Source organism: Daktulosphaira vitifoliae, unplaced genomic scaffold (genome assembly GCF_025091365.1).
Source record: "Daktulosphaira vitifoliae isolate Bord-2020 unplaced genomic scaffold, ASM2509136v1 Scaffold_5, whole genome shotgun sequence".
NCBI lineage: Eukaryota > Metazoa > Arthropoda > Insecta > Hemiptera > Phylloxeridae > Daktulosphaira > Daktulosphaira vitifoliae.
In genome coordinates, this window is record NW_026099576.1 from 21,549,787 (window position 1) to 21,558,965 (window position 9,179).

A 9,179-nucleotide genomic window follows, 5' to 3' on the forward strand; every position below is an offset into this window, starting at 1 on the left:
TGATCTCTGCCACAGTGCGAGCAATCGGAGTGTAGGAAACTTATATAAATCATAACGCTTTAATTATTAATATTATTTTGTGATATACATTAGATATTCTAAGGTACTTAACTTGATTANTTATTTTGTAGTATACATTAGATATTCTAAGGTAATTAATTTGATTGAATTGTATTTATTACTTATTGAAGGGCCACAACCTGGCTGGACAGGGTAATAGTACAATAATATCATAATTAGAATTTTAGTTAATCATAAGGTTTCTTCAAAGTGTCTCTCCATTTATCGACCAGCCAGTCTGATCTCTGCCACAATGCGGGACATCGGAGTGTAGGACAATAACATAACTTATCGNGGAGTGTAGGACACTAACATAACTTATCGTGCATAAATCTATAGTACAGTCGCATCTAACCTAGGTCGTCCTACAGGTGATTGAAAAGAAGTAGGCCACATATCATAAGGGTCTTTGCATAAAGACAAAGATATTATTTGAGATCTCGAATTAGTATATCCAGCTATGAAATACAAATAAATCAGAGTCGAAATATTATACTAATCAACTAACTAAACAACTAAAAAAGTGTCTCTCCACTTATCGACTAGCTAGTCTGATCTCTGCCACAGTGCGGGCAATCGGAGTGTAGGACACTAACATAACTTATCGTGCATAAATCTATAGTACAGTCGCATCTAACCTAGGTCGTCCTACAGGTGATTGAAAAGAAGTAGGCCACATATCATAAGGGTCTTTGCATAAAGACAAAGATATTATTTGAGATCTCGCGTTGGTATATCCAGCTACGAAATACAAATAAATCAGAGTCGAAATATTATACTAAAAACTAATATTTTACTAATATATATTTATAACTAACATTATACTAAACAACTAAAAGTGTCTCTCCACTTATCGACCAGCTAGTCTGATCTCAGCCACAGTGCGGGCAATCGGAGTGTAGGACACTAGTATAATCTATTGTGCAAAGAACCAAAATTGAGCTCGCATCTACCCTAGATCACTCTTTGGACAACTGAAAAGACGTAGGCCACTTGGAAATAGTTTTGTTGCACAGGACAGTTATGTTGTTTAGAAGTTCTTTATTTGCTTTATAAATTATTAAATAATAAATATATTAAGGTAAAACAACATATATAAGGTTAAGGACTATACTACATAAATATACAAAAGGTTTTTACAAAAAACAGAGTTATAATAAACTTAGATTTTACCTTGGGTAGATTTGATATAGAATTATACTAGAAAAGTAGTTACACGTGAATTAATAATAATATAAAACGTATAAATATAATTGCGTACATTAATGCGTATACGTATACACCGATAATTGTTACATCAACAACATCATTCATCTCAAGAGAATGTCTGCCTTATCAGGATAGTCAGAGGTAAGTGAAACATTTGTTTATATAATAAGTCTATAATAGATCCTTTACTGAATAATTTTTAGTAATAAACAATTAGAACAAGATAGGTCACTTTCCATTGGTGCCCATCCTTTTTACACTACGCCCGCTACGATTATTATTTCCTCATTAGCCACCTGTGTTACATTTCTTTACATTTCTTCCCTTTCACACGCCGAACCCCAAACACACCTAACAACATTCCTTTGCTACCGCCACATATCTTTTTTACTTCTTTTTGTTTATTACAGTATTAAGTAGAGAATGTGACAATAAAAAAAAAAATAATAATAATAATATTTTACATTTTTTAATCGTAAGAAAAATAATTTCAGTGTAAAATCTTATTGCACACTAAAATTATTTCAATTAAATTAATATTTAAAATATATACATATATATATATACATATATATATATATAAATAAATAATGGAAAACAAGTCTATCATTGAGGAAGTAGGTGAAATTGTTTTTGAAGGTGCAACTGAAGAACAAATAAAAGCTGTATAGTATATAAAAGGACTTGGGAGAGCTCAGTTATATAATTTTTTTAAAAAAGTATTTAGAAACTAGACTTTTTAAATTTTAATTTAAAGATTAAATTAATATTAGATCAAAAAGTTAATTAAAATGAACTTGGTGAGTTTTTGGAAAGGATTTTTATACAAAAATTTTTTTTTAAATTGTAAGTAAATATATTACATGGAGATGTGTGGAAATTTATTCTTTAATCCACCAATCTTTTCGGGCGGCAGAAATAAGAGAATAGATGTATTTTTAAAATCATTCAATAGGGCAGCAGAAATCAATNTAATCCACCAATCTTTTCGGGCGGCAGAAATAAGAGAATAGATGTATTTTTAAAATCATTCAATAGGGCAGCAGAAATCAATGGTTGGTCAAAAAAAGATAAATCTCTTTATTTAGTAGCCTTTTTGCAAGATGTAGTTCTTACTTTTTATGATAATATTGAGTCAGAAAATTTGTCATGGATGGAATTAGAAAAAAAATTTATGAACGAATTTGAAACACATAGTTTTATTTTATGTTCACTATTATAAAATAAAAGACAGACAGATGATGAGCGAACAGTAGTGTTAGTTAATGACGTTATAGATTTATGTGGAAGAATTGACAGTAATATGTCAAAAGAAGAAATATTACGAAATGTGATGAAAGGCTTAAAACTATGTATTATTAGATCTATTGGGATACTTGAGAATCATAATTTAGATGAGTTAAATAGGAATATTCGAAAATACGAAATGATAGAATTTATGATTGCTGAAGAGACAATTAGTAGTTCACCTAAAATAAAAGAGCCTGTAATAAATAAAAAAATTAATAATATTTCCCAAAGTAATGATTTCTATGAATTTCAAAAATTAAGTAATGAAATTGGAACTTTGAAACAAAGTCAGGAGCAATTTTTTAATGACAACATTAATTTAATATCACACAATANTCTATGAATTTCAAAAATTAAGTAATGAAATTGGAACTTTGAAACAAAGTCAGGAGCAATTTTTTAATGACAACATTAATTTAGTATCACACAATAATCAATTTAAAAATCATGATGTAACAAAAATTAAAAATTAAATTTGTCGTATTTGTAATGTAAGTGATTATTCAGCATGTGCANTCATAATAATGATCACCTTATGATGAGTTTCATCATCACCTCCCCTTCTATGTTGGGGTAAACCGCTGATTTACTGTTTTAATAACTACGTTAGTCAAGGAAGGGAACTCTCTATGGTCAAAAGCATACACGTCACATAGCTAAAGTTGGGTTTCGTGGGATTAATAGCCGCCGTCGCCGCTTGATTACACCTTTCACTTTTTTGCATTCAAATATTTTCATATAATTCTAAAATTATGTAATTTTTAAAATACCTCTAATTTTCTGTATAATATCAAGATATACTATATGATGTTCCTTCTACCTAGGTATACTATGCATATACCATGGTAACATATACCATGGTATAACGAAATGATATCTAGGAACGAGAAACATCGACCTTTCACCATATCCCCCCCGGCCGTTTACACCGTCCGTCCACCTATGGCAGGGTAAACCTACATCATGTGGGTGGGGGGGACTATGCCTTTCACCATATCCCCCCGGCCGTTTACACCGCCCGTCTACCTATGGCAGGGTAAACCCACAACATGTGGGTTAGGAGGGTATCCAGCTCAGACTTTACACCCCTACTAATAATAAAAACAGAAAAAAATTCGATTGTTTAATTTTAAATTTAATAATAGTCAAAATCACAGACAAGACTTTTGATATAGGATTAGAAGGCATGTCATCTCAATTTACAAGCTCTGAACACAAAAAAGTTCCTAAAAAATTAATACAATACAATANAAATTTTCTAAAAAATTAATACAATACAATAGTTCACCATTAAAAGATACCTTTAAAATTAAAGCAACAAATAGTTTATAATACTAAAACAAACACATCATATAATGTTGCAACACCAACATTAATCAAAACCAATAATTGTGTAGTTATTCCAAATAAAAATATAAATGAGAAAATTAAACTAAATCAGACTTTAATCAAAAGAAAAATAGATCTATTAAAGGCAATAGAAATTTTCCAATTTTTTAACTTAATTATACTAATTTTTAAACTTTTACAGATATATGTGAACTTAACAGATGGGTTTAAAATAAACTTTGATTATTATTATAACATACATAACACTACAAAAATNACTTTGATTATTATTATAATATACATAACACTACAAAAATAGCACAAGATTTAAAAAATATACTTTTTCAAAACACATTTATTAAAACAATTTCATTTTTATTAGATAAATCTATACTTTTTATTTATAACTTAACTTCTTACATAAAAAATATTTTAAAAATATTAATATTTTACTTTAGAAGAAACGTTTTAAATTAAAAAAAATTATTTTATACTTCAATAAATAAATATTATTGGTCTTTTAAAAGTTACGTAAAACCTTTTGCTAAATTAGCCATGAAAATTAATTGCATAAAGCATGTTTTCATAAAAAAAAAGAAGATGGTGATTATATAATTGGCTATATGTGTGATATTTATAATTTTGTGATAAAAAAAAGAAGTAAGTTTTGTATATTGGGATGGTGAAATGCAAGAAATAATTTTTTTGACATAAAAAGCGATGAGAGAATAACTAAATTGTATATGAGTATAAATATTATGTTAACCGGAGTTTTGAAATTTGTTTAGCTACAAAATGAAAAAAGCATATGGCATAAAATCATAAATTCTTTGTTTTGATATAATGACCACTCCCATTTTGTCGTAAAATATAGATCGCAAGTAAATCACTTCTGTGTGACGCACAATGAAACGTGCAACGATTAAGAAGAAGAATTTTACGACTCTTAATATTTAGTGATTGTGTTATAGAAATAATAAACTGTGTGTGTTTACGTAAATTGCAACTGTCCAGTTGTTGGGCGCCAAGCCTTAATGGCTAAATTGTTTTTTTTTATATAGGTATTAAATATAAATTAAATATTTACGTTGAATGCAAGCTGTTGCGTCCTGAATGGTGACTAAGTAGCTATTAATAATATTTCCCTTTTTTTGTTATCTGTTATTTACTTGACAAAAGTTATTCTTGATTTACCTTAAGTTTATTTTCTAATTTTTATAACATGCTTAGAAACATAATTTCTTACCTTGTGTCCAGCTATCTTTATTGTTTATTGTGTAACAGGTATATATATAAAGAGAGCACTGACTTTTATCTACTTATTTATTTTGTAAAATTTTGCAAATTATTAAACTTGAAATATTACTTCACTGTAGTTCCTTCCTATACCTGGTGTCTGAGTATATGTGTTACTTTATAATTTAAAATGAATATTTAAATAACCAGATAGATTATGAGAACCAATCCCTAGTGACACGTCACAAACTATTGTTTTACCAATAATTGCAACCGCTAGATGTGCTAGGATAATGATTTCAACAAACCATCAGTATCTTGTGCAATCAATCTGTTGGGTACGCATTACGAGAGGGCGTTTTGCTACATCGTATTTCTAAGACTGATAACGTCTCTCGCACTACCACCACCGGTTGTGTGAGCGATTCATTGCGTTGGATGAATACGTACGCCATCGTTGTACGACATCGAGTTACTGTTGGTCTTCCTTTGTGATTTTGCGTCTGTCGCCACCATCCTTACTCGTTTTGTTTATGCTTTTACGGTGCTTGCGAGCACGTAATTGTTAATGACACTTTATATCGCCCTTGCGATTGTCGCACCCTTGTGCGTTATTTTTATCGCCCTTGCGATACGCGCATTGAGAATTAAATTCGTACACCTTGAAGTACTATTCGCGCCAAAGTCTGTTCTGCCTCGTACAATTGTCACGCCAACAACTTCATTCGCATTTTATCCACATCAAACCAGTCATTATCATTAGTATCGTATAAGTAGTTTGTAATCATATTGATTATCTAATTTTTATTTTTATTAATTGTTTTATTTTACGCATTGTTGCATTAGTATTAAGTGACTCCCCCCCCCAATCCACAATTCTATAACAGTTTATATATATATATGATTACTTTAATATAACTCCTTATCTTGTAATTCTTATTATTTTATTTAATGTAAGTACCATCCTTTTATATACAGTCCACTCCCTATTTCTTTCTCCGGCATAATTAGATAACCCAACTGGACGTTAAATAACCCGCACATTATAACCGGGCGTTCCGTTCAAACACAATCAAACACGTNTTGCGTCTGTCGCCACCATCCTTACTCGTTTTGTTTATGCTTTTACGGTGCTTGCGAGCACGTAATTGTTAATGACACTTTATATCGCCCTTGCGATTGTCGCACCCTTGTGCGTTATTTTTATCGCCCTTGCGATACGCGCATTGAGAATTAAATTCGTACACCTTGAAGTACTATTCGCGCCAAAGTCTGTTCTGCCTCGTACAATTGTCACGCCAACAACTTCATTCGCATTTTATCCACATCAAACCAGTCATTATCATTAGTATCGTATAAGTAGTTTGTAATCATATTGATTATCTAATTTTTATTTTTATTAATTGTTTTATTTTACGCATTGTTGCATTAGTATTAAGTGACTCCCCCCCCCAATCCACAATTCTATAACAGTTTATATATATATGATTACTTTAATATAACTCCTTATCTTGTAATTCTTATTATTTTATTTAATGTAAGTACCATCCTTTTATATACAGTCCACTCCCTATTTCTTTCTCCGGCATAATTAGATAACCCAACTGGACGTTAAATAACCCGCACATTATAACCGGGCGTTCCGTTCAAACACAATCAAACACGTATTTATTAAAATTATTTATATTTGTTGGTATTATATGAGCATGAGAATAATTGAGTTACTATAATATTTATTGAATAAAGAAAATGATATAGTATAATTTTCTCTCGGGATATGAGTACGAGGGTATATGAGAAGATGTAAAATATAGAAAAGCAAAGTGATGTTTGAAAATTTATTAATATAATAATAATTTTAAATAGAAATTATTGTGATTAATTATCACACATAGATCATCAACAACGCCACTCGTACCAGTAGTTATCTAGGCTTGTGCTGACTGTGAGTCGAGTCAATAAAAACCTCGAGTAGTATAGGAACCACAAGTGGGTTCTCTATCTTCGCAAGAGAGTCTTTATTAGTATTGACTACACAGGTAACCCACTCAAAGATTAGACTAGGCTGGCTAACTTCGTACCAACGTTATTGATTCTCTTTATTTATTTAGACAATTTTTTATTCANTTATTGATTCTCTTTATTTATTTAGACAATATTTTATTCTAGAGATCACTTTACTTTTTCTGGTTTCCTACTTAATTTATGTACTCATTATATTTACTTTGAATATGAATTTACCTTAATGATTTCAGGACTAATGTTGAAAAAATGAATATACTTCAATTTTCTATGTAAAATCATATTTTANATGAATATACTTCAATTTTCTATGTAAAATCGTATTTTGTCAAGCCACTTCTTGCATTCGTTAAAAGTTCATAAGGTGAAGTAGTAGTGAGAGAGATTGACAGTTTTTATGCCCTTTTATATTAAATTTAATTCATCTATCTATGCAAGAAGTGTCACGACCTTTTACTATTATCTGTTTATTACTCAATTTTTGTTATTTATTACATATTATTTTACTTGAAATAGATAATTTATCACAACTAAAGAATTTCTTATAATTATTACAGTAGATTTATATCAATGTATTTTTAGACATATTTCTTGGAATAGTTTAAAGTATTAACATGAATAATATTTTTAATTTGATTACTAATAGGTAATAACATATATACTACTGAATAATGAGTGGTGTATGTATTATAACATTATCATCATATGTATACACAGTAATCATGAAAAGATAGCGTTTTCTTCTGTCCTTTTCTCAATACGTATTTCAATGTTTAATATCGTAAAATAATACATGAAAATTCAAATTTTCACAAACTTTAAAACGCTACAGAATATTTACTACTGAATATTAATAAGATATTTTTTTACTAAAAATTTTCTTAAATTCTACTCTACAAAATAGCTATCTTAGATTTTTTTTTACATTTTATTTAAAATTTAAAATTTAAAAATAATCAATATTTTTAATAAAATGTAAAAAAATTAATTATTGAGATATAGCTATAGACCTAACGTATAACTATTATTTAAAAAAAAATCAGCTAACAATATTAATCAGATCAAAAGTTATTTAAGTTGTCAGTGAGTGGTGGGCCACCCTGTATATGTTATCTTATAAACTTAATAACAAAACAAAAAATTGATATTTTTCCAAATTACTAATTATTATATAATTATTAACTATATTTCCTTTTTATATATTCATTATCACCATGATTATTATTATTATTTTTACTATAATTTTCATCATTATTATTTCTATACTTACTATTCTACTATAACATACTCACATTATTATTATCAAATAATCACTATTATATTATACTATATTCATATATTATTATCATTAAAAAAAAAAAATAACTCCATATTATTTAAAATTTGTGAGGACACAACTCCTAAAAAAGTTGGGGCGGATGTTGTAATAGGCCCTCCACACATAAACAATTTAGTCTTCCGTTTTCTTCTTATTCATTTCTCAACACATACAGAAATTCTTTTACAACATAATATTTTTTTACATAAAATATAAAACACAATAAACACTGTCTATCCTCTAAAACAGTCAAACACACAACTCCCACGATTACGCGACACACATCCGCTCCTTCACAACACTTACAAAAACCCTAATCAATAACATATCCTAAAAAACATAAAAATGTAAAACCCAATGAGAGCTGGACGATAATTATACACATCCCTGGAAGGGGACCCGAGGAATGCATTAAGAATATCCCTGGGCATAAGGTTCTCGTCCTGTTTCGATCTAACCGACATACGAACACGTCGCGATTATCATCCGGCTCTCTTTCGCCTATTCTTAAAATTTATAAAAATATCTTTTAAACCAATAGTGCTTGTAAAAACTGATTATACCTTTTATCCACAAGTAAATTATTGTATCAATGAAGATTATATGATTAAGGTAAGAACATTCTAATTTAATGTACAAGCACTTAAGATAGCAATAGACCCTCGAACAACACACCCAGAGAAAAGGGATAGTTCTTATTTTCTATATTTATATA